We start from the raw sequence: 27,531 nt of genomic DNA, 5'->3' as shown, positions 1-27,531 counted from the left end.
TAAGAAGGTGATAAGCAGCAGGGAAGCTGGCGGGGCCTGAGTTCCTGATTTAATTAAAGTCTTACGGATACTCCCTGAAACAAAATCCATTGTAGCCATCAAGGTGATAAAAAGACTGCAGGTTACTTTAAACTAACTCACCTGCCTTGTGAATCTTCTTCCCAGTGAAGAGGACAGATGAGGAGGCGGTGTCCTCGGGACCCAGGGCTGCATTGCTGCAGAAGGCCCCGTCTGGGGCTGCCAGGGACCCCTGGGGGATAGCAGGTGAGTGACGGAGCCCAAGAGCTAAAGCTGATCTTTAGATCTTTAGAGCCTGGAGGATGTAGGATAATAAGCTCAGACAGGGAGTAGGACCCTATGAGTCCTTAGGTCACCCGCTGGCCCTCTCTGGGACTCAGGTTCCAATCTAACAGCGGGGGAATGAGTCCAGTTGGTCTCTGAGAGGCATCCCCAAGCTGGCTTTCAGGGTCCTGAGCCCCATGTTCCCCAAGGAGGGGAAGAGACATGGGTGGTACCTTCACACGGGAAGGCCCTTTTCTCTGGACCCTGCCCGCAGCGCCAGCCTCCTGCAGCCCTCGTTCCCCCTTCCCTTCCCTGCCTTTTCTTGTCCCCCCACCATACACACATGACGACCTGGTAAAAGTTCAGTTGCCAAAGCTCCTGGTCCGGTGAGGGAGTGAGTGGGGTATATGTGTCCAGCCAGAATGCACCATGGAAAGCAGGACCCTCAAGGCAGGCAGGAGCCGTGGATTCTTTCCAGCTCCTGGTGGGCTGGACCTAGAAGGACAGAAATAGAGCCCATGAGACTGTGACAACAGTGGCCAGTGGTCTGTACGTCCTCAGACACTAGCCAGTCCACGGGGAGTGAAAGAGACAGGTGGGTGGGCGAGCTCATGGATGGATGGATGGTTGGATGGGTAAAGAATGGATGATGGATGGACGGACAGGTAAGTGGATCGGTGAGTGAGTAGATGGACGGACAGATGGACAGATGGACAGACAGATGAACAGCATCCGGGGGAGGCGACCGTGAGCCGAAATCGGGTTTGGTCCCCTTGTGCCAGCTCCGCCTCTGATAGCCCTCAGTCCTGGCAGCCTCTGCCAGTGCCCTGTGCTCAGTGCAGATGTGCGAGTGACCCGCCTTGTCCCCGATGATGGCCAATGCCACAGGGTCAGGGTTGCCGGATAAATTTGAATTTTAGTTTAATTATGAACAATTCTTAGCAAAATTTTGTCCCAGATGCTGTATTTGGTGGCTACCTGTGGCAACCCTACAAAAGAGTGTCCTCTCGGCCCCGTGCCTGGCAAAGAGCTGCTCCGGAGACAGGCCCCCACGTAGGCAGTGTGCACGGTGACTTTCTCATTCGTGGCCTTCCTCTGGGCCCCAAGGCCCCAGAAGCCTCTGGCCAATGAGTGGATAAGGAGAGAAGATTCCAGCGGGAAACTGCAGGCTGGGATGCGGCAGTGCTAACTAAGCCCGGTACCCTCACCAGGGAAGTCCTCCCCGCCTAGCCTGGGACTACAGGTGGGGCTCCTGGGGACCGGCTGCCACCTAGCGGCCAGCATCAGAAAGGCAGGCCGCGGCTCCCAGAGAAGATGGGCAGGTAAATCAATGCCCCCACGAAATAACATCCTCATACACACTTGACAGAAAAGGAAACTGAAGTCCAACTTCCCCCCAAACCCAAACTCGTGTCCAGACCCTAGTATGAAAGCAGCACCCCTTCTATTCACAGCCACGAAGTGGGTCCCCAAGGCCCGCCCTGTCAGATACATCTTTCGCTCACCAGCCTTCTCGGTAGCTCTCTATTCTCGGTGGAGTAAGTCACCCCTCTCTGTGCTGACGTTTAGAGCCTCTTTAGCCAAGTTCATTTCCCTGACGTCTTCTCTGTCTTCTAAATCCTCCTGTGTTCCGCCTCCCGGAACCTTCCCCAGCCCTCCTCTCCCTCCTTCTCTCCAGGCCCCTCCATCGCTGAGGCTGCTGGGCCTCCCCACCTCCCTCCGCCCTGAGGCTCTTCCCTGGCTCCCCATGACGCCCACCCCCCCTAAGCCGATGGGTCCCTCGTGCCCTCAATAAGCTCACCTAATTCTGTACCAGTAAGTTCCATCCACCAACAACTCCAAAATGCGTCCCTAGGGCCCAAGTCTCTCCCCAGAGCTCCAGACTCACTCACACTGGGCGCTGTCCACCAGCACCTCCCCTCGGAGCCCAACAGGCCGCTCAGTGAATTCTGAAATGGTCAGAACCTCAGGCCTCCCTCCGAAACCTGCTCACCTTCAGCCTTTCCCATCTCGGTGGCCCCCGCTCAGTTTGTCAGGCCGAAAATCTCTTCTGTGCAACCCCACGTCCACTCCACCTACAAAGCCTACTGGCGCTGCTTTCAATATGAGCCTGGAATCCGCCCACTTCTCACCGCCCCCCATGGCAACCCCCATGCAAAGAGGCCAGCCACGCATGCCCACCATGCAGGGGCACAGAGCCAAGGGCAGGGGAGGCTCCTGTGCCCACCTGGACCCCTGCACAGACCCCCCGCCCCCCCCCCCCGCGGGCTGGCCTCCGCACTTCCTCACTCATTGTCTCCTGCAGTCTCTCGTCTCACTGTTCGTTCATTCATTCACGTATTCACTCATTCATTCATTCACTGATTCACTCAAGGACAGGCAAGGCCCCTGCGGTCATGAAGCTTCCACAGGGTGAAGGCAGGGGATAGGGCGGTGGTACAGAAGACAGATGTTAAACAGCCAATGAGACACCGCTCATTATTTCTCTGCAATCAAGATCATTGCTACGAAGCAGAAGTGGAGGGGGTCACAAAAGCAAAGAGCAGGTGGAACCCACGTGGCCTGAAGCAGGGAAAAGCCTTCCCCGAGGAGGGGCATTAAATCTGGGCTGTCAACAACGGTCTGTGGTATGTAGACGAAGAATGGGGGGGTGGGGGGGGTGGGGCGGGGTGGAGAGAAAAGATGCCAGAGAGGTAGGAGGGAGGCAGAGGTGGGAGGAAGTAGGCCCACAGGTGGGGGCGTGTGTGCCCACTGAGGCTGGAGGCCCAACAGCAATTCGACCCTTCTGACCTGTGGGCCTTGGAGGCACTCGGGGTTTTATTCTTGGGGTGGGGGTTCCAGACCCATCCTTCAGGATCCTGGACCCCTCCATACAGGATTGCCCCAGCACCCCCGATTCTGGCCAAATGGGCAATGAGGGGTTAGTGAGACACCAGGAGCAGAAGCACTACTTCCGTCAGGCTGGTGACGGAAATCCTGAAGTCTCCCTGTAAGTCCGAGGCCCAGAGTCTTCCTCCCCAGGGTCCCCGGGTGCCTCCCTGTCCCACGCACTTGGTGAGTGCAGAGGCTCCTATGCCAGCCCCAGCCGGTCCAGAAGACACGGGCGAAGGGCCCTTGCTGTGGCCTTGATGGCTGTGCTCGCCTTCCTAGAGGCAGGGGTAGACAAAAGGGCGTCAGCTGTCCTGCCAGTTGGGGGTGTTCTGAGGTGCACCCCTTCGGGGGAGGGATCTGGGGTTGCCACAAGAGTGCCCAGGGAGTAAGGAAACCCTTTTCAAGGGGCCTGCGCATACCCACCCCCCCGGGGCTCGCAGGCTGACCTACAGGCACCTGTATGGGGAGTCAGGGAAGAGTCCCCGGAGGAGGAGGAGACAGGAGAGTCTTGCATGTGGAGGGAGTGGCAGGAGCAGAGCCCAGCGGAATTCAGGAGCAGCAAGTTGCAGGGCTTTGGCACCTGCTGGGCCAGCCAGGGAGAGAGTCGTCCCTGTCACTTGTGCCCCGCGGGTGCGGCCACACTATGCTAGACGATGCAGCGACAAGGGCATCACGTCCCCATCCCCATGGGGAAGGTCAGTGCTGACCTGGGGTGCGCAGCACCCTCTCAGGAAGGGCTCAGGAACTAGGGGTGGAAGGATGGACGGGGCGAGCCGGGTCTGGCTGTCAGGGGTGGAGGGAGGTAGGAAGGACATACGTGGCCAGGTGGGGAAGACGGCTGAGGAATGAACCTAATTCGGGGTGTGGGTAGCAGTTTGAGGTCAGCACTGAACTTCCCCGTGGGGATGGGGCCGTGATGCCCTTGTCGCTGCATCGTCTAGCATAGCGTGGCCGCACCCACGGGGCACAAGTGACAGGGACGACTCTCTCCCCGGCTGGCCCAGCAGGTGCCAAGAAACCAGGATCTTGGTCTGGGGCAGAGTGGATGTTCCCGGGGGCCAGGAGCAACGGGGGAGACAGTAGTTCTTGCCAAGGTGCCTCTGGGGAGGGACCGATGATGGAGCAAGGACAGAGGGTAGGCTCCTGGACGGGGATTCCGACAGGTGACAAGCAGTCTCGGAAGCCCGGGCGTCAGAGCTAGGGGCACCTGGGATTCCAGCTTGGCTCCTCACCTGCCAACTGGACAGATGATCCTCCTTCTGCCAAAACCATGGGTGGATGGAGGTGACACCGCCAGGCACAGAGCTGTGCACGAATGCCAGGCTTTCTTGAGGGGGCTCTTGGTGAAGCTGGGGTGGAACTGAGACTCACTTGAGGTCCCTGACTTCCTTCTGCAGGAAGAATCAGGAAGGACGGGGAGCTCTCCTATTGTCTGGCCTCCTCCCCAGAACCCACAATGACCCCATTGTCCCTCACCTGCCCAGCCCAGCTCCGTCTGCCCTGGGCAAAAGCTGGCTGTGTCCTCCTCCACCCCCACGAGCTCAGGGGGAGGCTGGCTCCGGACTCCTGAGGCCGTCCCGGGTGCTTGCCTCTGAAGGAACCCCAAGCCCTTTGGTCCTGGTTGTTCTCATCAGAAGGAAAACAGGACAGCTTCCCCACCGTTGAAGAACTAAGAGGGCACTAGGACCAGAGCTCTCTTCCTGGTCCTTATCTCTAGGACAGAGAGAGGCAGCTCCCCCAGATCTTGCAAATTAGCCTGGAACAGGTGCCTAGAGTGGCCCAGAGCCTGCAAGCCATCTCTGAACATGTAGCTTAGCCCAGCCTAGCCTGGAACTAGCTCGCAGGCTAGCCCAGCCCCACACATTCATGCGGGACACACACGTTATCCCAGGTTAGCCCAGAGACACATGCTATCCTAGAACACCTGGGTGGGTTTGGAACACCTGTGAGCCCAGGATAGCCCAGGACTCAGGGGTCAGCCCAGCACACGCAAGTTAGGCCAGGTTAGTCCCCGACACGTAGGCTTCCTTGGCACACCCAGGACAGATTACCACAAATAAGTTGGTCCAAGAGAACAATTCTTCAAAAAATTTTAAAGCAGTGGAGCTTTCCTTCAAATGAAACCTTCTCACCTAGAACCCAGTGGTAAAACCAACAAAGTGGGGCTGGCGTGGGTTGGGTCAGGGTGCGGTGGGGGGCTGGGGGGGGGAGGAGGCAGCGGTGCTGGCGGTGGGGGGGGGGGTGGGGAGGCCTGCACCGGTGCTCGGAAACACACAACACTCAGCGGCCAGGGAAAGGCCCTGCCTTGGAGCATTTGCTGATGCAAAGGGCTGGTTTGCAGGCTTCCAGGCTCTCGTTAGTGAACTCAGAGCCGGGAAGAGATGCCCATAGTTAACTCCACAAGCCTGTGGACCGGCACCAGCACCCAGAGCTACGCACCGAACCTCCTGGGCTCTTCCCTGGACACCCCAGGACTCAGAGGATCTCAACGTTGGGCAGCCCAGGTCCAAGAAACAGAGGTCGGCCCAAGCCTGAGGGTTTGCTAGGCAGTTTCGGGCTTTCGAAGCCTGAGGGCAACCCAGGAAAGCATTTCCGATCCCTGGCAAGGATAGTGGGAAGTGAAGTCAGTGGGGGAGACGTGGCCGCAAGAATTTCCCGCATGACTTTGACCAAGTCCTCTCTGCCTTCTGGGTCCTGGACTCCCCATCTGTACAGAGGAGAGACCCGAGGGCCGTGACCTCTAAGGGGCCCCACTCCGGCCTCTGCAAGTCAGCGGAGTTTGCCTTTGTGACTTCCGGCCTCTGCTCCCTCCCCGGGTCTGGCACCCCGCCCTCCGCAGAGCCCCAGGCACTGGGTCACCTTCCCTCCACGCCTTGCACACCTGTCCTCAGCTGGCTGGCATCCAAGGGTGTGTGTCCTCCTCTGTGAGAGGTGACTCCTACGTGCGGTGCTCGCGGCGGCCTTGCATGGGCCAGCCTGATCGACATGTGGCACCTGATGGAGCGACAGGAGGGTGGCCTCTCGTAAGCAGCCCAGGGCACTGGAAGAGCCCAATCTGGGCTTTTGTTTTTCCATTGAAAGATAACGTAAATTATGAAATAGTTTGAACATTCAGAAAAGGACATTTAGCCACGTCCCGGATTTCGATGTCAGTATTAACAAGGGACATGTGTCTCCAGCTCAGAGCACACCCAGCGCCCCTCCCGGCTGCAGTGGGGCGGGTGTGCCTGACGCCTCCTTCACAAGCAGGGGCTCGCGTAGGACAGGGGTGGCTTCTCTGTGCCTCTGCGCTGGGTTGTGTCACACGCAAGCTCCTCTGACATCTCATTTACCCTCATAACCACCTGGTGAGGCACGGGTGAAGAAAGATGTATTCCCTCCGTTTCACAGAAGAGGAAACTGAGGCACAGAGGGTGAGGCAGCTACCCGAGAGCACACAGTCCACGGTGGCAGGTCAGCACTAGACCCAGGTCTGTCCCTGAGACGAATGTTCTTTCCCCCATCAGCCCCTTGGTGCCCTCATCTGCTCCCCCCGCCTCGGAGCCTCCAGGAGGGACTATTAATGCCGTCGTGCTGTGTCCAGGCAAACTGGGCCATGCCTCAACCCTACCTTTGAACACATACCGCATAAGTGGGTTGGGAACCAGCATTGTGCGAGGTACAGAGCAGCTGTGACAAAGAGAAGGCACCGTCCTGCCCCAGAGGCGCACACGGATGCCCAGATGCACCCCCAGCGTACGTGTATTGTATCCAAGGGGCTCCACACTGATGCACACAAAGCACAGGGCTGTGAACCGCGGAGCAGGAACAGGAAGGGGCTGACTTCATAGAGGAAGTGGAGTTTGATTCAGGTCTTGGAAAGCAAACGTGGTGAGGAGGAGAAGAGGGGGGAGATCCCACCCGGCAGAGGGCCCCCCACATTCAAACGCTCTGTGGTGGGACAGTGTACTGCCCAAGAAGGCAAAGCGAGGGGTTGTGAGAGGGTGAGAAAGCAGGTGGGAAAGATCGAGAAGCACATCGCCTACACACAGATCCACAGGCAAATCAAATCCGGACCATGTTAAAAAAAAAAAAGGAGAAAACCTCCAAATCAAGGGCAAAAAGCAGCCCAGTAAAAAGAGCATCGGCCAAGGACCTGAACCGGCACTGTTCAGGGAGCACGTGTCCAGCTGCCCAGGGAGCATGTGAAAAGCTCCCAACCCCATCAATCACGGGGGCAAAGCAAATTGACACCACAATGGGATCCCATTATACTCCCACCACCGTGGCTACAATTAAGAAGGAATGCGAGCCTCCAGTGTGGACAAGAATGTGGAGCCACCAGAACTCTCACACGCTGCTCGTGGGCACGTTAATTCCCCACTTGGCAGTGTGAACAAAATGGTCATCCCAGATTTACCCACGATAGCTGGGAACTGAAAACCAGCCTCAGGCCCATCGGCCGTGGGGTGGTTCAATACGCAAAGGCACATCCGTTCGATGAACTGCTACGCAGCCGTGAAAAGGGACAGATTAGGACACACTGAACTGCGCGGATGGATCCCACAGACATAAGGCGGAGTGAAAGAAAGCCGACAGAAACGCATGTATGCTGTGTGACTCCAGTTGAATAAGCTCAGGGCTATATGAAGTGAATTTGGGGGATCGAGGTCTGAAGAGGGGTTACCTCCCGGAGATTATTGACTGGAAAGGGGCCCAGGGGAACCTCCTGGGCTGTTGGAATTGTCTGTCCCTTGATCAGTGAGGCATTTACACAGAGTATATGCACGTAGAAATCCATCCACTTAAGATCTGAGCACTTCGTACTACAAAATCCGCCCCCCCCCCCCGCCCCATAAAGCGTTTCTTAATCCCTCGAGTTAAAGTTCAAGAACGGAGTGGAGAGAGCGAGGGAAGGAAGGACAACCTCTTGGGAGACTTGTTGCAACACTGCAGATGAGAGAGCATGAGTAAGCCAGCAGGAAACAGGTGCCAGGCGTGGGCTCAGCCAGTCATGCTCCAGGAGGCCAGAGGAAGATGTCAGCAGTGTGGGCAGCTGGGGGAGGCCCCGGAAGGAGAAAGAGGGACTCGGCCAGCCGGCAGAGGCAAGGACCCCTTGAGGCACCGACGCATGTCAACATGGCCAGGTGTCGTCTAGACCAGGCACTCCTGCTTCCCGTCTCAGAGGGGGTGAGCTCCCCACACTGGCGGGTTCAACGAGAATAATCGGCCCCCGTTTGTTGGGCCCTTCCGACGTCTGCAAGGCCCTGTGGTGAGAGCTCTCTCATCAAGCCCGGGAAGAAGGCCTTATTCTTCCTATTTCACAGATGGGCAAACTGAGGCTCCGAGGGCTGAGCAGGGGCACCACCTTGCATCCCCATCCCGTTTCACAGATGAGGAGCTGGAAGGTCAGAGTGGTCAGCCAGGACACGGCAAAGGCTCCCGCCGTGCAGTCTCCAAGCCCAGCCTGTCACGTTCGCCTGTCACTCCCCGCCACCGCCCCGTGGGTCCTGGGCACCGGGAGGGTCTGGCTCCGCCCAGGGGATGGGGCAGAGATGAGCAATTCTGAGAGAGCCAGAGAATGAGAGAGGAGGGCGGAAGACCAGAGACGCAAAGAAACCGAGAGAAGCAGTAGACAGAGCGGGCGGGGCCGGGTGGCGGGGAAGCAGGTGGTGCCGAGGTGGGAGACGGAGCAGATGTCGCCAGCAGCTGTGAACTCACGAGACAGACGTGAGTTCTGCTGACACAGGCTTGCGGGGCAGGTCCCTGCTCCTGCCTACCCCCACCCCCGCCCGCCCTCTGGCCACCCTGGTCCAGGAGGAAATTGGGGCGGAAACTGGGAGAGGATCGGCAGGAGGCCAGGCCAGACTCTCCCAGAGAGACCCCCAGCCAGACCACGTGACCCTGGGCCTCAGCGATCTCATCTGGGCAATGGGCCCCAAAGACCCTGCCAGCGCTGTCAGGCTCTGAGCCACCAAGGCATTTCCCCTGCCCCCAGCCTCACTCCTGCAGAGATGACACCCTGAAGCTCTCCACCCCCTGTCACCCCCCGTCACAGGGAGCCTCCTGGCTCCCTGTGAAGTGTAGCCAACTCAGCACTACCAGCCTGGAGCCCCAGCTTCCTTTCCGAAGGACGGGGTGTGCTCTCTCCGGCAGCACATACACTAACGCTGAAACAATATGGACATTAGCACGGCCCAAGGAGGACACACAAAGTCTTGAAGCGTCCCATATAAAAAAGATGAGGCAGGGGTGCCTGGGTGGCCCAGTCAGTTAAGCATCTGACTTCAGCTCAGGTCATGATCTCATGGTTCGTGAGTTCGAGCCCTGCATCGGGCTCTGGGCTGATGGCTCGGAGCCTGGAACCTGCTTCGGATACTGGGTCTCCCTCTCTCTCTGCCCCTCCCCCACTCATGCTCTGTCTTTCTCTCTCAAAAATAAACAAACGTTAAAAAAAAAAAAAGATGAGACCAAAGGCTGACTGCAGCACCTCCGTCTCCCCGTCCCCCCAGGCAGACCCTTTTCTCGTGCTCTGGAGGGAGGGAGGTGCCTTGCGGCTGACTGGAGGGGCCGATGGACAGTAGGGTGTGAGGACGCCAGGAGAAATCCATCAACATCATTGTCACCCCTCCTAGAACTGCCTGGGCTCAAACCAAGCTTTGCCACCTAACAACTGTGTGACCACAGGCAGGTAACTCAACCTCTCTGAGTTGCTCTCAATAACGTGCAGATGAGGTTGCCCACTTTACAGAGCTGGAGTGAAGACTGACTGACCCTGGAGCCGTGGGAGGCCCCCACCCAGTGCCCAGCACTCCGTGGCATAAGGACATCTCCCAGGCACGGGAGCAAAGACGACCATGGAGTTAGAAGGGACTTCAGACAATGCTGACCCCAATCCTCACTCACATCTAGAGAAGGCAGCTGGAAAGCAGGCACAGAGCCCAAGGTTCTGGCTCCCAGGCCAGTGCTCCCTGGTCTAGAAGGAGGCAGGTCGCCTGAAACCACTCCTCCCTCTTCTACAGACACAGCAAATGCTTGCTCCGTGATGGCATCTGGAGATGCCAGGCAAGCGTGGGCCCTGGAACCGCCGCTCCGTGGCTGAGGACTAAAGAACAGCTTTCCCCGGGGCCCCGAGCAGGGCACCTGCCGGAGAAGAGGTGGCCCAGGTGGAATCCGGGCTGCTGGGGCCAGGCTCCCTCCGTCTGGCTGTCTCCTGGGCCCCCCTTTCCCTGGCTGAGGCTCCGGGCTTGGTTAAGCTGTCACTGCCACTTGCACTGTCCCTCTAGGTAGAGTCCGAAAGGGACAAAGGTTACAGGAATCACAGGTCCTCGAAACAGGCTGCCCCTGACGTCAGCGGCCTCCTTGGCTCTTTCATGCCTGCCAGCTGCCCTGCGGATCCTCGGCCCAGCCTCTGCCCAACCTCACACGGAGGAGGGGCACTGTTTACAGCCCCGGATTAATTAAACCAATAAACCACCAATGCAAATCTGGCCAAGGGCCAGCTCTCTCGTGCTCCATGCTGAGGGGAGTGCTGCAGCAGGAGAACAAGAAAGGGGGAGAGAGAGCGGAGGAAAAGAAGGAAGAAGAGAAAGGCCAGAGAGGAAGGGAGCTCGGAAGCAGGTCGAGTGTCCTGGCCCCCAGACCTCCTCTCCGGACCACATCATGACCCATATCTGCAGTATCCCTCCAGGGTCTTGTTCTCGCCTTCAGGGTCTCCTTCCCACTTCCCACCAACATGGCTTCAGGGAAAGTCTGCTATCAGTCATTTACACCATAGTAAGAATTTGAAGCTGGACAAGACCGCAGAGATGCCCTGATGCCACATCATTTGGGCGACGGAGGAGCTGAGGCTAGGAGGGCTAAATGCCCCAGGGCATCGGTGGCCAGGCTGAAAACTTCTGAGCACCAGGCCTGTACCATGGTCGTCATGCTGCACAGCATCCCCATGTCAAGGTCTTTGGTGGGAAGTCAAAGTGTCTGACTTGGGGGAAAATAAAGGCATATACTAGTGCTAACCAAGGCTGGCTACCACAGCAGGAGTCCTGCAGGGTCCCTTGCTTCAGCGTCTCTGGGTCTGGGCAGTGTGGGGCCCTGGCAAAGGCCCGGGCGAGCAGCCCTGCTCACCCTATATTCTGGTTTCTCAGGGGACTCGATTGTCAGGAAGCCTGTCCGTGAGGGGAGGCTGTGTGGCCTGGGACCAGCCCTGGTCCTCTCTAGGTCTCATTTTCTCCTTCTGGTCACAGGGGACTCGGAATTGACAATCTGTAAGTGACCCTCTAGCTCAGACACTCTTCATCAGGGTCTGTAAGGGGAGAACGACGTCTTTGACGAGCCGGGGGCCTGGCCTGAACAGAGAGCTTCTGTTTGCAGCCAGAGTCACTTTAGACACCACCAAACTGCTGGGTGGGCCCTGGGGTTCAGCCATGAACTCTGAGCGCCCTTCATTTTCCCATCTATAAAATGGGGAAATGACAGGTGTGGATCTCACATGTGGGAGGCCGTGCACTAATGAATGCTTTCAGAGCCTCAGAAGAGAAAAGGGGGAGCCTCTGTGGGACCCAGGGGACATAAGGCAGCAGCCTGGGGGACCCTGACGCCAGGCTGGACGCTGGGCCCAGCCCCACTGGTCCAAGAAACACCAGCAACCCAGCAACCTCCAATCTACTAGAGATTTTCCCAGCATTCATTTCCTCCGGGACCTTGAGGAACATTTTCCCCGCTTTGTGCCCCCTACAGCCCTCCTCTGTAAATGGCTCTGAAGCCTTATGACCCAGGTTCCCAACTCCAGGGACAGTGACAGCATTTTACTCATGCCCCTCGATCTGACCGTGGTCTGCCGCGTCTTCACACATGCCCACCACTCTGAGGGACCCAGGGGATTCAAAAGGAAAGCGCCAGCCATCAAAAGGCTATGTCTCCCCTGGGTAGACAGAAAGTTAAAAAAAAAAAAAAAAAAAAAAAAAACGAGAGAGGTTTAATGTCAACGCGTGTGAAAATGTTAAAATAAACGGCCACCTGGCCCAGATGCCTCGGCACGGAAAGCAAACAGAAGGCCCTGCAGTCTTCTATTTCCTGACCCTGGCAGACATCACGAATAGATCCCACAACTCTTCCCCGCTGAGCCAGGTTGCAGCCTCCTGGCCCTTCCTTTCTGGTGCTCCAGGCCGCCCCCAGCCTCCTCACTGGAGTTAGCAAGCGAAACAGGGTTCAGCTCTCCCCAGAGGTCTCGGGGTTATAGCTGGGCTAGCTACGGGAGGCTTCCTGGAGGCGGAAGTCTTCCCTAGGCCTTGAAAGAAGACTCTGGAGAGTTGAAGAGAGCAGAGAGGGTGTTCTAGGAGGCAGGAGCCGTGTCAGTCGGGATCTGGAGAGAAAAATCTGCGCAGCATATTCAAGGACGGTGGGATCAGCTGCCGGAGGGGAGAGACATCCAGGAGAGGAGAGGGAGGCGGGGGGGAGGGGGGTGCCCAAAGTCAGGTCCTCGGCCTGCTTGATCGAACCTGAAGCCTCGTCACCTTCCGTATCCACTCCCAGCCCGGGGAGGCCCTGGAGGAGCCTAGGGTGAGCGACGTGGCGCTGGTCGTGGCTGTCAACCTCCCGGGTGACAAGGAAATTTACAAGCTCATTAGAATGACATGTCGCTGCCCATTCTGAGTTACAGGATAGGTGCCTGAGATGTATAAACTATCTCCTCTAGCTCTGCCCCATGGCTGATTTGCAACCACGTCCAGCCCAGTCCAGCCCCTGGTCCGGGGACAGCGCACCCCACAGGGAGAGCTGTCCTCCATCACTGCACGCCAGGGACTGAGTGCAGAACGGCCGCCTCAGACACCAGGGCTTCTAGGGCCAAGGACAGGTGCGCAACGCAACCCCTTCCCCTTCCTCTCCCCCTGGGGCCCCTCCCTAGAAGACCATCCTCTACCCATGCTTTCCTTTAGAACCTATCTTAGCTCTCACCTCTAACAGGGAGCCCACCAGGATTTGTCCGCAAGACCTACCAACTGCACAGAACAACGGGAAACCTGTTTATAGGTCCGACCCAATGCTAACCTGCTCAGGGACTCAGGCAAGCCATCCCTCTACCCAGGACTCAGTTTCTCCATCTGTCACCCAGGAAGTCGGACAAGAGAGCCTCTGGGCCTCCAGCAGTGAGAACTCTCCTATCATGTGTGGAGGGGGTCAGGTGCCTGGCTGGCCGAGGGCCATGGGGCCATGTGTAGCCCATGCCCCGTGTCCCGCTGCACCCAGAGCCTCGCCCAGGTATTGCCCAGCAACCTGAGAAGGATCAGAGGCCCAGGACCTTGGATTTCTGTAGCTGGAGGAGACTTCAAGGACACTATGGTCCAAACTCTGCCTTTCCCAGATGGGCAATGGCGGCCCAGAGAGGGCAATGACTTGCCCGAGGCTGCACAGCAAGCCAGCCACAGCCAGGACTCATGCCTTAGTTGAGAACTTGCTTCGTATGTGGTTCATGGGTGCAAAGGCTATGCTTACTATCCCATCCTTGCCACTCACAGAGAGTCCCCTGGGGTAATGGGGGGTCACTGGACCCTGATTCGGGGGCGGGGGGGTCCACAGAAAAAAGCAGAAGAGATAGCCCCCATCGGCCAAGAACCTGCAATTAAGACATGAAAAAGAGATTTTAGTGGAGAGTGTACTCTCTCGTCTAAGGCTCTCCCATCAGCTTCCCCTTGCCTGTCATTCCACCGAAAGTGAAGTGTCGCCTTGGGTTAAAAACTGCCCTCTTTACAGAGGAAGTTAGGAAGTAATTTTCTAGCATCTCAGTATAAGTGAATTTGTCAGAAGTCCTTCTCTGGGGCAATAGAGGCCCAAGAGCGAATAAAGGACCCGAAGAGAAAGACCTCTGCTTCCTCTTGGGGCGCGGACAAAAGTTCCTAGAATTCTCTCCCTGCCAGCAATCCTGTAGCATCATATGCTGGTTTACAGCTCACCCCAGTGCAGACACACACACACACACACACACACACACACACACCCTATGGCCAAGGCCAGAGTGAAAGCATCAACCTAGCAAAGACCTTCTCGGTGTCAGAGCAGGCTTTCTCGGATCAGAGCAGGGGTGGGGAGCTGCCTGACGCTGGAGGCATCCAAGCCGCGGCAGTGGAATGATGAGGGGACCTTTCCATCCCAGAGATACCCGGACATCTGGTCACTCACGCTCCTTCTCTTCCTCCTCCATGAGCCCTTAAGTCCTGCCAGCCTCACCACAAGTCCACAACTGTCCTTCCTGCCCCTCCTCTGCCCTGCCGCCGGAGCCCCTGCAGTCCGGGTGTTCTCTGAGTGGCCAGTGCAGGGGTGGCCCCTCCCAGGGGCTGCTCACAACGCTCCCGGGCCCCCAGAGCCCTTACTAATCAGGTCGCCGCCCACTCCTCAGTTGCGCCCCCGGGCTTCAGGACCCCTCGTCAGCACTCACGGGGGCATGGGAAGCCGTGGCCTTTGCCCAGGAAAACGACAGCCCCCAGAAACCCTCACTCACATGTCAACCTCCCACGTGCCCTGTGGGGAGTCACCCGCGCGGGGCACAGGGGGCCTGGCCTGCGGCTCTCCTGCGCCTACTTCTCTCCACGCGGTGCCTCTCTACACCTTTGTGCCTTCACGTCCTTCTCTGCCAGCCTCCCTCCAGCTCCCCTACCGTGTGTCCCATCTCCTCTCTTTCGGTCTCTCTCCCTCCTTGTCTCTGTGCCTTCTGCCCTTCATCCCCCGCCTCCTGCTCTCCCTGTCTCCCAGCCGGCCCCTGCCCCACGGAGCCTCACACTGGAGCCAGTGCAGCAACGGTGTTTCTGAGCCCTCCGGGGCCAGGATAGCCCTCGAACCGCCCGGCAGAGCCCGCCCGCGGCCTCCTCCCACCACCTCCCCTCTCCTCCCCACCTCCTGGGTGCCAGGCCCTGAGCCAGGCCCGAAGGCAGGCAGGGGAGGGGAGAGGCGGCCACCGGCCGGCCCAGGCACTCCCCAGACGTTCTTAGGGTCGTCCTTTCCCCGTTTTACATACAAGTAAACTGAAGCCCAGAGACATGAAGAGACCAAGCTGCGGGTCTGCCCGACTCCAAAGCCCATGGACTTTCTTCTCTCTGTTTCAATGAGCCCAGACAGCTGGGCTAATGGTGTAGCCAGGATTTGAACCCCTAGCCCTCACGGCATACAGGGACTCGTTCTGAGCCAGGAGACGCTCACAAGGGGGTAAAGTACCACAAGGCCCACTGCTGTGGGCCACACCGAGCCGGGGCCCCAAACCAGAAGTCAAGGCTGAGGGCCCGGGGTGGCCCGGAGGCGGGCTCCTTGGTCTGGGGCCAGAGAAGCCTTCTCAGAGGTGGCTGTGTCCCAGCAGGGGAGACAGCCCTGGGGCAGGAGGAAGGCAGGGAGTAAAGGCTGGAGGTGACCCCAGGAGCCGGCAGGGCCAGCTGGGGCTGGGCCGGGGGGTCCCCCACAGCGGCAGACAGGAGAGTCCGGGGCCACGGGCTGGAGAGGCGTGCCGGGCCGCACTGTCCTCCCCAGCTCCGGTCCCCCCAGTGCTGGGCCATTAACGGGGGCCGGAGGGGGGCGGCCTGGCTGGGGAGACTGCAGCAGGTTCTTAGGGGCGACGGCTGGGAGCCAGCGGCCAGCCGCGTCTCTTGGGGCAGCTTCTCTGGAAGGGAGGCCCGAGTGTGGACCTCTACAGTCGCGACACTGACTTCCAGATACGCCCCACAAATAGGAAGGGGTCCCCCGCCCTCACCCCAGCCCCTCCCGGGGCAGCCCCAGCCCACGCTCCACACCCCCCTCTCTTTCCCAGGGACGGGACAGCGGTGTTGGCCCAAGAGCAGTGCGGCTGGCTGGGGCTGGGACAGCCGGGTGACCCCAGCCCCACCTTCCCGGGCCTGCCCCGAGCCTCAGGTCGGTGTTCCCGCAGGTCCTCGCAGGGGGCCCCGGCCTCCCAGATGTTGTGGGCCACAAGATGGGCTCTAGTCTCTGCCCGCACCCCCCCCCCCCGTGTGGCTTCCCACGGTGCACCCGAAGACAGCCTCCTACCTGGGGGGCAGCCACCCGGGGTGGGGGTGGGGACAGGCACTGAGAGCGCCCCGGGTTGAATCCAGGTGCTCAGCTGCGGGCTTGGAGATCTGCCCTCTCCTTCTATCTCATGGTTCCCTTTTCCTCCCTGCTGACCTCTTCCTCAGGCGGGTCTTCCCTGACGTGGGCGACAGGCCCCGGGCAGCTCTGAGTGGACGTCACGCCTTCATCCCACCAAGCTGAAAGACCCTCTTTCCTAATCCAGCAAAAACCCAGGATGGGCTCCCGGTGGCTGGGCCTGGTCACGCGCATGGCCTGAAGCCAGGAGGGGGACGGGGCTGACAAGGGCAATAAGGACAGAGGTGAGGTGGGTGGGTGAGGAGGGGGACTCAGGAAAATCCACAGGCTGGAAGCCAAAGACGGTGGAGGGGCGCCCGGAAGTTGTCCCCGCAGCCACCTGACTCGCTGGCCGACACCAGCAGCCAGCGGCAGGGACGGAGTGGCACCCAGAGGCTCGTCTAGCAAGGTGGGAGGAGAGACCAGAACGAAGTCAGCTTTGCAGCAGGAGGACGTGGTCACAGGGTCAGCTGTGGCCACAAAGCGTCCACAAGATGGGCCACCAGCGGTCGCAAGTGACTGACCTGCTGCCACTGAGGGGATGCCATCCTGGACAGGGGTGGGGCCGGGGGTCGGGGGGAGGACTGGGAGGAGGCAGCGGGAGGAGGGGGGCACCCTGATGGAGAGCGGGAGGCAGGGAGGGGACGAGTGGAGCCGAGGAGGAAGGACGGCAGGACAGGATGGGGAGGCAGGGGGAGCAGGGGGAGGGCCCAGGGAGCAGAGAGGACCCGGGAGCAAAAGACGAAGGAAAGGAGAGGAGAAACCACTGCCACGGAGCCCTTCCTCGCCTCCCCCAACGCTGAAAGTTAAAAATAGGTTGTGTGGTGCAAGAGAGACAGAATGAGAGCAGGCGGCTGAAGCAAGCCGTCCGGAGCCGGACCAGGAGGAGTGTCCCCGCAGGCCTCAGCCAAGATGAGGCCGCGGCTGCCGCCTCCCGCCCAGGTCCTCACCCGGGGCTCTGGGCATCCTTCCGCGCAGGTATAACCCACCCGTGCAGCCGCTCGGTTGGCCCGGAGCCAGGGACTGGGCACCCAGACCTGGCAGGGTGGTAGTTCCAACCCCACTGTACAGATGGGGAAACTGAGACTCAAGAGAGCCATCTCACAGGCCTGACTCCTGGGCACCACCGAGAGGACCTGGCCCCAGAGAGGACAGACGCCCTGTGGGAGTCCCCAGGCTCGGAATTAAAGATGCGGGCCCCCCCTCCGGCCGAGTGCCCTCCCTGTGGCAGCGCCCAGCTTCAAGGAGGGCAGAGAGACGAGTCGAAGGCGATCTGGCCTTTCTGCACCGGCAGCTCTGGGGGGCAAAACTGAGGCCTGGAAAGGGCCAGCCGTCTGCCCTGGTGCTCACCGCAGCAGCAGAAGCAGGCGCTGAGAACCAGGAGATCTTTCTGTTCCCGGCCCGCCCTGCCCCTGAGCAGCTGGGTGGCCGGGCTGGACCCCCCCACCTTCCCAGAGCTCGAGTTCCCTCCCAGCCCCATGCCCTTCCTGCCTACCTCCTGGGCACGCCCGTGGAGGAACTAATTAGCGGCTGGTTCGCAGAGGCAAAGCCCCACATGAACACAGAGGGTTATTAGCCCTCAGAGCCTGAGAGGAAGACCAGCGAGGAGCTGCTGTGCTGACAGGGCTGGTTTCTCTGCCCAACTTTAGGGCGTCATTACTCTTGTTAGCAGACAGCGTGATTATTGGATGTTGTTAATAATCTCTTAGGTTTATAAACAGTCTTTCTTCCAAGGATCCTCAAGCTCTTCCGCATTTAGCTTCGCCTGTTGCCAGGAGGTCGCTACCACAGCGTGGAGAAGCATAGATCGCCGTGCTCTTCGGCGGAGGCACAGAGAGGTTAGGCCACCTGCTTAGGGCCACACAGCAAATCAGCGACAGAGCTAGAGTCAGCGCTCCCAGTCTTCTGGGGCCCAGAAAGAACCCACCTTCTGTATACTCACTGATTCTCTCGGTGTCCCTCTAGCCATCTCAGAACAAGCCCACCCCTTATACTTGTCTAGTGTTTCTCCCTGTTCATCTTCCTCCACGTGATCAAGGCAGTGGAATTAATGCTACCATTGTGCAGGGGAGGCTCAGAGAAGCGAAGCAACTTACTAAAGATCACACAGCAAAGGGCAGGGAGAGGACTCGAATCCAGGTCTCTGGCCTCCCCATCCAGCGCTCTAACCAGGGCGGGAGCTGAGTTGGAGAGGCTCCGGGGGAACAACGAGGTGGGTTCTATGACAGAGAGGGAGACTTGGTCCTGTTAGTTCCTCAGGGCGCAGGGGGGGGGAGGGCTGTCCAGTCCTCTCCCTTCCTTGGCCCACAGTTGCTTGTGAAGGAGGAAAAGGAAGAGGAATGAGAGGGCCCAGACGGAAGGGGAGCTCCCCAGTGGCCTGACTGAAGGCAAGTAGCTCCCCTCTTTGTGCCTCCCTTTCCACAATTGCCATTTGAGGTTGGGGCTGGACAAGGTGAGCCCCCAGGTTCCCTCTGGTTCTGAGGTCTTGAGGAGCCTGAGGTCTGGTGCCAGAGTCATGCCGGCCAGAGCCCCTCTGGGATGTTTGGGTGGGGGTGGGGCAAGCCCGGCCTGGCCCCAACATGTCTGGGGGCGCCCACTGCAGAAGGGAGAACCCAACCAGTGACACAGGACCCCTGGCTTTCTATCACAGCTGGCAGTGACCTTGGGCAAGTCCTTTACTCTCTGGTCATCTATCTTCTCATCTATCAAATAAGGGACCACGCTGCTGCCCCTTCTGGCCCTGGGGAGGCCACACCTGAGGCTCCCCGGGAAAGCAGCTCATAGTTGGCTGATTTGGGCATGCAGGAGTCTGAATCAGACGTCGATAAACATCGGTCACCCAGCTTTCCTGGGTCACCAGGCAACAGACACCAATGAGGCCCTGTTCAATTTCCTCCAAAGCCACTGTCCCCAGAGCTCTGGCCCAGGGTGCCCAGGCCTTGGAGGCTCCTCCCAGGACCCAGCTCCCCACAGCACTAGTGGCCAAAATCCCTGGTTAATGAAGACAGACGGGCTCGTCTGGGCCGCAGGGGAGGTAGGTGTGCGGGGCCGGGACTGTGGCAGCTGTCAGATGGGCAGGGGCTGGAGGGGAGAAGTGATTCGCGATCCAGAAAGATGAGGAGAGGGACTAACGCGGGCAGGACGGTCCCCGGGCCTCCTCCAGAGAAAGTGCCCCTGGGGCACGCAGGGCTGCAGCTTTGTAGGCTCTCAGGGTGGGAGGGGCCGCATCCCCTGACTTTGGGGAGGGAAGGAACAGCAGAAATGATCTCAGCCACAAGGTCCAGAAGCGACGGGGAACAAAACCGGCCATGGCGCCCTCTTCACCGGGCACAGTCCTTCGGTTTGCCAGAATTCCCCGAGACGGTCTCCTGGAGTCTCCATGAGACAAGACGCTTCATTTCACAGCTGAGACACGGAGGCCCAGGAAGGGCCGGAGACCCCTACCGCGTCACCCAGCATGGGCCTGAACTTGGCTGTGGACTTGCTCCCACCACCTCGGGACTCCCAATCTGAGCAAGCAGGAGGTCTGTGCTCACCTGCCCCGGACAAACGGCCACCCCTCCCCCTGGCTGCTGGCCCTGGGAAGAGGGATGCTTCCCAGAAGAGAAGTGGACAGCCCTCCGTCCCCCGTGTCGATTACAGACGGGAGATTCCGCGGGGTGAAGAATGGGGGGCGGGGAGCACAATCTTCTTCTAAGGATATGTCACAAGGACAATCAAAAGGGACTCTGTCAGCCCCGGCTTGACCAAGCTAGCACAGTGTTAAGTTGGATTCTGAGAGATGAGCCCCCCCCCCCCGCCTCATTCACATGGAGAATGGGGATCGGCAGTCCGCTTGGGGGACAGGGAGAGGAAAGTAGGGAAAGGGCAGAGTGCGTTGGGATGCGTGGCGTGTCGTTGGTACAGGTCAGCAAAGGGGACCCTTCACCCACCACCAGCACCCGGACTCTCCACGGGCACCCGTGGGAATTGGAAAAGAGACAGCTCCCTCCCCCACCCCTCACCTGCCAGAGGCTCCGCTGACACCCCTGCACCTGAGCCCCACCCCCCCACCCCCGGTTCTGTGGCCCCCACGCCGCAGGAACGCATTGCCTCCGAGGTGAGGAACCAAGGCTTCGGGAATGATGCTCTCCAATTCAGTCCATCCGAGCCATGGTCTCCAACCTGCAAACGGGAGATAACAAGACGTCCCTCGTGGGCTTTGTGAGGATTAACACGACACGCGTAGCGTCTGGCAGCCGGTAAGCTCTCCACGGCTCCTACCTTTACGGCCTTGCCTTAGCCAAGTTCACGCGCTCATTGCTTTACCCCGGTCTCTCATAAAAGTCTCCTGGCTGATGCCTCGACACCAGCCCCTCGTCCCTCCATTTCGTCCCGCACTCTCCGCCACGGCGAGGATCCTGACACGCTAACCCAAGTCTGGCCATTTCTGGGCTTAAAATTCTGTCCTGGATAAGGGACGAAATTAAAGAATGACTGGAAACTTTGCTACAGTAGTGCGGTTACGTTTTTGTTTTTAGAGAGTTCTTAACTTTTAGAGATACATACTGAAATATTGATATATGAACTGATAGTGTGATTTGTTTCAAAATAATCTGAGGGTGTGGGTAGAGCTGAAACGAGCTTGGCAAATCATTCATTGTTGAGCCAGGCAGGTGGTGGTCTATGGGGGTTATTACACCAGCTCCCAGCTTTTCTGCGTATTTGAAATTTCCTACAGTAAGAAGCTTTTATTTATTTTTTTAAATTTGTTTTTGAGACAGAGACAGAGTGTGAGCGGGAGAGGGGCAGAGAGAAAGGGAGACACAGAATCCGAAGCAGGCTCCAGGCTCTGAGCCATCAGCCCAGAGCCCGACGCGGGGCTCGAACTCACGGACCGCGAGATCATGACCTGGGCCAAAGTCGGACGCTCAACCGACTGAGCCACCCAAGCGCCCCAGGAAGCTTTTAAAACGTAGAGGGAGAGTAGATGAAAACGTGGCAGGATGTGATCATTGGCGGTGGGCACAGGGGAGTCATTATACTACATACTTTGGGGTGTATTTGTACATTTTCACGACGAAAAGTTGTTTTCGATCTTGTGTCCTGAAAGGAAATTCTGTCTGCTCCTCCTTGCTGCCCCAGGACGGGGCTCCTTAGCGCGGCTCCAGGGTCCTTCACGAGCTGTCCCTTCAGCCGCACCTGCCACTGTCCCAGCTCTCTGGCCCCTGTACCTACCTGTACCTCATGCTCTGGGATCCAGGACTGCAGTCAGCAGCCAGGCACTGCAGTCTGTGTCTCACCCCCAATGCACCGGGCTCTGTCCCCTCGGTGGCACATCGTGAAACCCCGTGTGCCAAGAGGTCTTGGTTGAGCCAAAGAGTGGCCCTCTCTAGGGAGCAGTTCCTACCTCTCCACTGGCCTCTACCCTGATGGAACTGATCACTGCTTCCCTGCAGCCCCTACAAGCCCTCAGGGACACGGGCTGCAAGGGGCAGGGTTTGTCTTCGTGCGCCCAGAGCCTAGCACCAAGCCTGAAGCTCGGTAATTGTCCACTGAGTACGGAGAGGTCTCACCTAACGCGGGTCTTCGTCTGGCTGCCCAAAGCCCGAAGAATGGGGATCATTTCCTGAGGTCGCCCTGCCCCCTGTTGGTGGAAAGTAGCTTTGCAAGGATGGCTGGAAGCAAAACTGGACTCCCCAGGCCCCCAAAGCCTAGGGCTGCCGTTCCACAGAGCTCTGAACCAGGCTGGGAGATGGGGAAGCCCGCCACGGAAGCATGCACAACCCATCACTGTTCGCCTCTCCTAACGCCTCGGGGCTCCCAGGTCAGCTCACTGAGAACTCGCCTGAGGAACAGGCCATGCCCTCCCTCAGGCCAGCTGACGTTTGCCAGGCGCCCCCCCGCCCCCAACACATACCTTGTCTCTGCCTGGCCAGCTCCCGGGGAATCTTCAAGACCTGAGCCGGTCATGCCTCCATGTGGACGCTACACTGTCACCCACTTGTAGAGTTACGCTGTGTCACTCTACTACGGCCCCACCACATCCCTCTAGGATAGCACTTGTCACGTGTATTACCGGTATAACTGTCTCCTTCCCTAGACCGGAGGGTCCCTGAGAGAGGACACTGGTCTCAGCATGGCAGAGACCCATTAAGAACTGACTTTGTGGAGCCGCCTGGGTGGCTCGGTCGGTTGAGCTTCCGACTCTTGATTTCGGCTCAGGTCGTGATCTCGCAGTTCATGGGATCGAGCCCCGCGTCGGGCTCTGTGCTGACAGTGCAGAGCCTGCTTGGGATTTCTCTCTCTGCCCCACGCCCCCACCCCACCCCGCCCCTGCCCCGCTTGCACACATGCATTCTGTCTCTCTCTCAAAACAAATTTAAAAATAGTAATAAACTTAAAAAAAAAAAAGGAACTGAACTGGTGATTTTGGGTTCTACCACTATTGCCAAAGCTCCCTGCTGTCCTTTGGAAGGAAGGCTGACTCATCAGCCAGGAGGATGTGGTGGTTTTTCTCTCCCTCAGGAAGAAACTGAGACTTTCTATTTCTGATGTCTAGACCTGTGCTGTCCAGCATGGCTGCCACCAGTCCCCAGTCACACGTGGCCTTCAGACAGTGGAAAGCACCTGACCTACCCCTCCCCCATCAGCAAGGACTTCTGCCCAGATGGCTGGAGCCATCCCAGAATGGAGTACGTCTAAGACAGTGAGTGTTCCGTGACTGGAGGCATTGAGCAACCCCAGGGACATCTCTTCCTAAACACTAGTGGCCACCTCCAAGTGTCTCAGGACTCTTGGGTGACTCCTAAGCTGTCTTTCAGACCTCAGTTCATTCAACAACATTTAGTGAGTGCCTATCTGAGCCGGGTGCCAAGCTGAGCATCAGACATGTGATGGGGAGGGACCAAATGATCTCGGCGGGGGGTGGGGGGGTGGGGGGCAAAATCATCACCGTCACCACCATCCTGATTGAGAACCACTGTTCCAGACCCTTCTGATAGGTAAGCATGCTCCCTGTGAGAGATGAGTGGGAAAGAGCCATTTGTGTTGGGGGTGGAGGCGGGGAGCAGCTGCCCCGCGGGTGGCTCTGTGGGCCTAGGACAGGGCGCAAAGGTGACCGGGTTCAGGATTCCAGCCGGCAGACCCTGCTGTCCTTGCCTACTGGCTCTGAGGCTCTGCACCCCTGGAGAACTGCTGAGAGAGTCCCTGAGGAGCAGCCTCATTTGCTGAGAAAGGGGACACCCCCACTTGGGCCTCAGGGAAGGCCAGTTACCGGAACAGAAGCACAGGCAACAGAGCAGGGGTCCAGGATGGGACAGCAGCGCCCCCTGCGGCAAACGTTGAGGCTCAAAGCCCGGAAGAGGAAGCAAGATTCTTCGCTCATGTGAAAACAGGCACGGCGACCAGAATTATGAACTCAGAGAACCTGAGAACTGGAAGCGATCTAGAGACCATGAATGGAAAGTTTTGCCCCAGGCAGCCCCACAGGGGTCAGTGCATCCAACCAGGTACAACAGAGACCTCCGCTTTGGAGGGGGGCCTGTCCCATGTGGCACAGGCACGGCTGGTTGAGAGTTGTGCTAATCCACAGGAAAACACTAAAACTAAATAGTGCATTGGTGTGGCTGCAGACAAGCTACTATCAAAATTCACACCCACCTGCACACCCAACCATGGCCAATTACAAATGTAATGGGAAAAATATCCTATGCACAATGGCCAACCGAGACTATAAAATACCTAAGAGTAAACTTAATGAGAAATGTCCAAGTCCCGTACAAGGAACACAATAAAACTTTACTGAAGGACGTAAAGAAGGCCTGTATAAATGGAGTGGTATATCATACTCTGGACACGAAGCCTCAATAATATGAAGATGTCAATTCTTCCCAAATTAAATCTATAAATTCAACGCATTTCCAATCGGAACCCTCACGGGATTTTTATAGAACTTGACAGAGGCTGGTTTTCAAGCTCATCTGGAAGAGTAACATTTTGAAAAAAGAAAAAAAAAGTGAGATGAGACTCGACCTACCAAATATCAAAATGCGCTGTAAAGCTAGAGTGATTAAAACAGGGCAGAGTTGCTGCATCAAAGGAATTGAACAAAGACTCCAGAAGCCATGCTACGGGGATTATGGGAACTCGGGGAAAATGCGAGAGCAGCACCCAGATTGGGGGAGGGGGGCCGGGAAATAGACTAGTTGAGGTCTGAACAAATAGGGTGGGGTTCTTCCTTATCCACTTGGACAACAAACTGGTAAGTATCGCTGTTTTTGTTGATTTTGTTACTAGTATTATTTTGTCTCACACGCCACCCAAAAGTAAATTCCAGAGAGATTAATAATCTGAACACTTTACCAGCTGTCAAATATTTGTTCATCCTGGCGCGAGGAAGCCCTTTCTAAACTAGACATGAGACCCTGCAACCACAAGGGAAGAGTCAGACAGACTTGACCCTCTAAAAATTTAACATTTCGCTGTACCACTAAGCTAAAAGGCAAATGAGATTCCGAGAAAATATTTACAGCATCTGTAACAAACGAAGGGCTGTTATCCTACAAATCAACAGGAAAAGGACCATCTTGAATTAAGAAAAACAAAAGAGAGAGCGGGCGGGTAGGTGGGGGAGGAAGGAGAATCAAGGGCATGTGGGTTGAAGAGCAGGACAGCACTGAGGGCAATGGGTTGAATCCGCTGGGGACCCTGAGAGACGCTGTATAACATGCCAGGATTGCTCCCCCAAGGGGCAAGGAAGCAGACTGTACCCACTAAGTCCTGGTCCATGTTGGTGGGGAACAGGGTATTACCCTCCCTCTACATCTGTCTATACGGAGCTTGTTCTAGGGGCCGAGAATGTCCTCAGGCAGAGGGAGGCAGATAGCATCAGTGGGCAGACGGTGCAGGTGACCTTCATGTGGGGTTAACAGGACATAGGCACAATGCCAGGCACTTGTCATGGAATAGCCCATTTAGTCATCGCAAAAACCCTATAAGGCAGCTAATTTTTTTTTAATGTTATATTTATTTTTGAGAGAGAGAGAGAGAGAGAGCAAGGAAGGGGCAGAGAGAGGGAGACAGAGGACCCAAAGCAGGCTCTGCGCTGACAGCAGAGAGCCCAATGCGGGCTTGAACCCATGAACTACAAGATCATGACCTGAGCTGAGGTCAAGTCAGACGCTTAACTGACTGATCCACCCAGGCGCCCCTACAAGGCAACTATTATTATTATTATCATTATAATCGTCATCATCATCATCATCCCCATTTTACAGTCGAGTACACTGAGGCTCCAAAAAGTTAAGTAACTTGCTCAAGATCCCACAATTACGCTGGGGAAGGAGCCAGACCTCAGCACAGACGCCAGCCCAGTTCCTGCGGTTGCCTCTGCGTGGTGACCCTGGGTGGGTACAAAGCAACGTGGAAAGACGGTTTTCACCCAGTTGTAATATCCACAATCTTTTTGTGATTTTTTGCCGTGTTTGTTTTTTTACTATCAGTATGTGCTCCTTCTATAACTAAAAAAAAAAAAAAAAAGGCTGTGTGACTTGTTCAATCACCATGTGTACGACCTGAAATTAATGTAGCGTCACCAAATGGCAAGTCTACCTCAATAAATTTTTTTTTTAATTTTTTCAAAGGTTGTGTGGGTTTGCGTTTGTTTTTTGTTTCATTTTTTTTTCTTAATTTTTTTTTTCAACGTTTATTTTCCATTTTTGGGACAGAGAGAGACAGAGCATGAACGGGGGAGGGCAGAGAGAGAGGGAGACACAGAATCGGAAACAGGCTCCAGGCTCCGAGCCATCAGCCCAGAGCCTGACGCGGGGCTCGATCTCACGGACCGCGAGATCGTGACCTGGCTGAAGTCGGACGCTTAACCGACTGCGCCACCCAGGCGCCCCTGTTTTTTGTTTTAACTTCTAGATCCTTAGCCTCGGATCTGGCAAAAAAAAAAAAAAAATAGCGGTACGTAAATGTTGGTGACAGAGATGTCACCCCGAGACAGCCCTTCTAGAATAGCTTATATGCTGTTCGGCAGCCATCTCAACCAGCATACGAACAGTACGTGAGCGCGGATCTGGGAAACATTTGTTGAGAGGGTATTAAGTACAAGACGTAGGGTCAGACACCGTAGGGAATTCAGAGATGCCATTTTTCATCCCTGAGAGCAGGGGAAAGAAAGGAAAGAAGAAAGAGACCAAATAAAGCTCAGTCCGGAAGTGGGTGAAGTCCGTGGGGAAGGCCACCTGGCAGGGCTGCATTTACTGGAGCAAACAGATTCTGAGTCTCGGGGCCTTCCCCTCCATGGGACCCATCCAAGGACCAACCCAGATGACGTACGTGTTTTTGTGAAAGTTGCAAAAGAAAGGTATTTGGGGGAGCGCCTGGGTGGCTCAGTTGGTGAAGCATCAGACTCTTGATTTTGGCTCAGGTCATGATCTCAAGTTTCACAGGTTCGGGCCCCGCGTCGGGCTCTGCGCTACGGTTCGGAGTCTGCTTGGGATTCTCTCTCTCTCTCTGCCCCCCACCCCCCACACCTGCATGCTCTTTCTCTCGCTCACTCTCTCTCGCTCTCTCGCTCTCTCTCTCAAAATATATAAATAAACCTTAAAAGAATAAAATTTATAAGAAAGATATTTTGGTAGTTTAAACCCAATAGGCTAAGCCCCCTTGTCTTTTGTCTCTCGGACTTTCCCACTTTCCTGGTGTTGCTCACCTCAGGTAGGGTTGTGTTAGACTAGATGTTGATGTGTTTGGGGATCTGGCTACGGGCAAGCTGAGTTAGGAACGCACTGAATTTGGGTTCAGAGGGATAGATACACGTAAGTAATTCTCAGTCACTGCCGTGTCTGCATTAGCTATTGCTGGCCATTCTGGTTGTAGGAACAGCTTCCAGAAATATTCTCTTCTCCTGCTATGCTAACACATCCGGCCAGCAACAGAAAGGTGCGGCGGGGCAGACACTGCATGTGACCTGCATGTGTCTCTTGGACCCTGGCAAAAGGCAGGTGGGCCATATAGGAGGAAAAAGCCTCCCTAGGTACAGAGCCAGTACCGAACCTCTGGAAAATTCTTCCAGTTGTCAGTTGTGTAACATTTGTAAAACGCGTGTTTTCATTTTCATCAACACCTGGTCAAACAAGACATCTTCTCCTTTGTTAGGGAAATCCTCAATAATGTAACATATTCAGTTATTAATTATTAATTAATTAATATTAACATATTCACTGCTGGGTTTTTTCCGTTTGTAGTGCACAGACAGAATGTATCAGCATTCCATCGTCAGATCCAGATTGT

This window comes from Lynx rufus, unplaced genomic scaffold (assembly GCF_022079265.1).
Source record: "Lynx rufus isolate CCGP_SWC_20201006 ecotype Redwood Valley unplaced genomic scaffold, mLynRuf1.p SCAF_11, whole genome shotgun sequence".
Lineage (NCBI taxonomy): Eukaryota > Metazoa > Chordata > Mammalia > Carnivora > Felidae > Lynx > Lynx rufus.
This window is presented reverse-complemented; position numbering follows the sequence as displayed.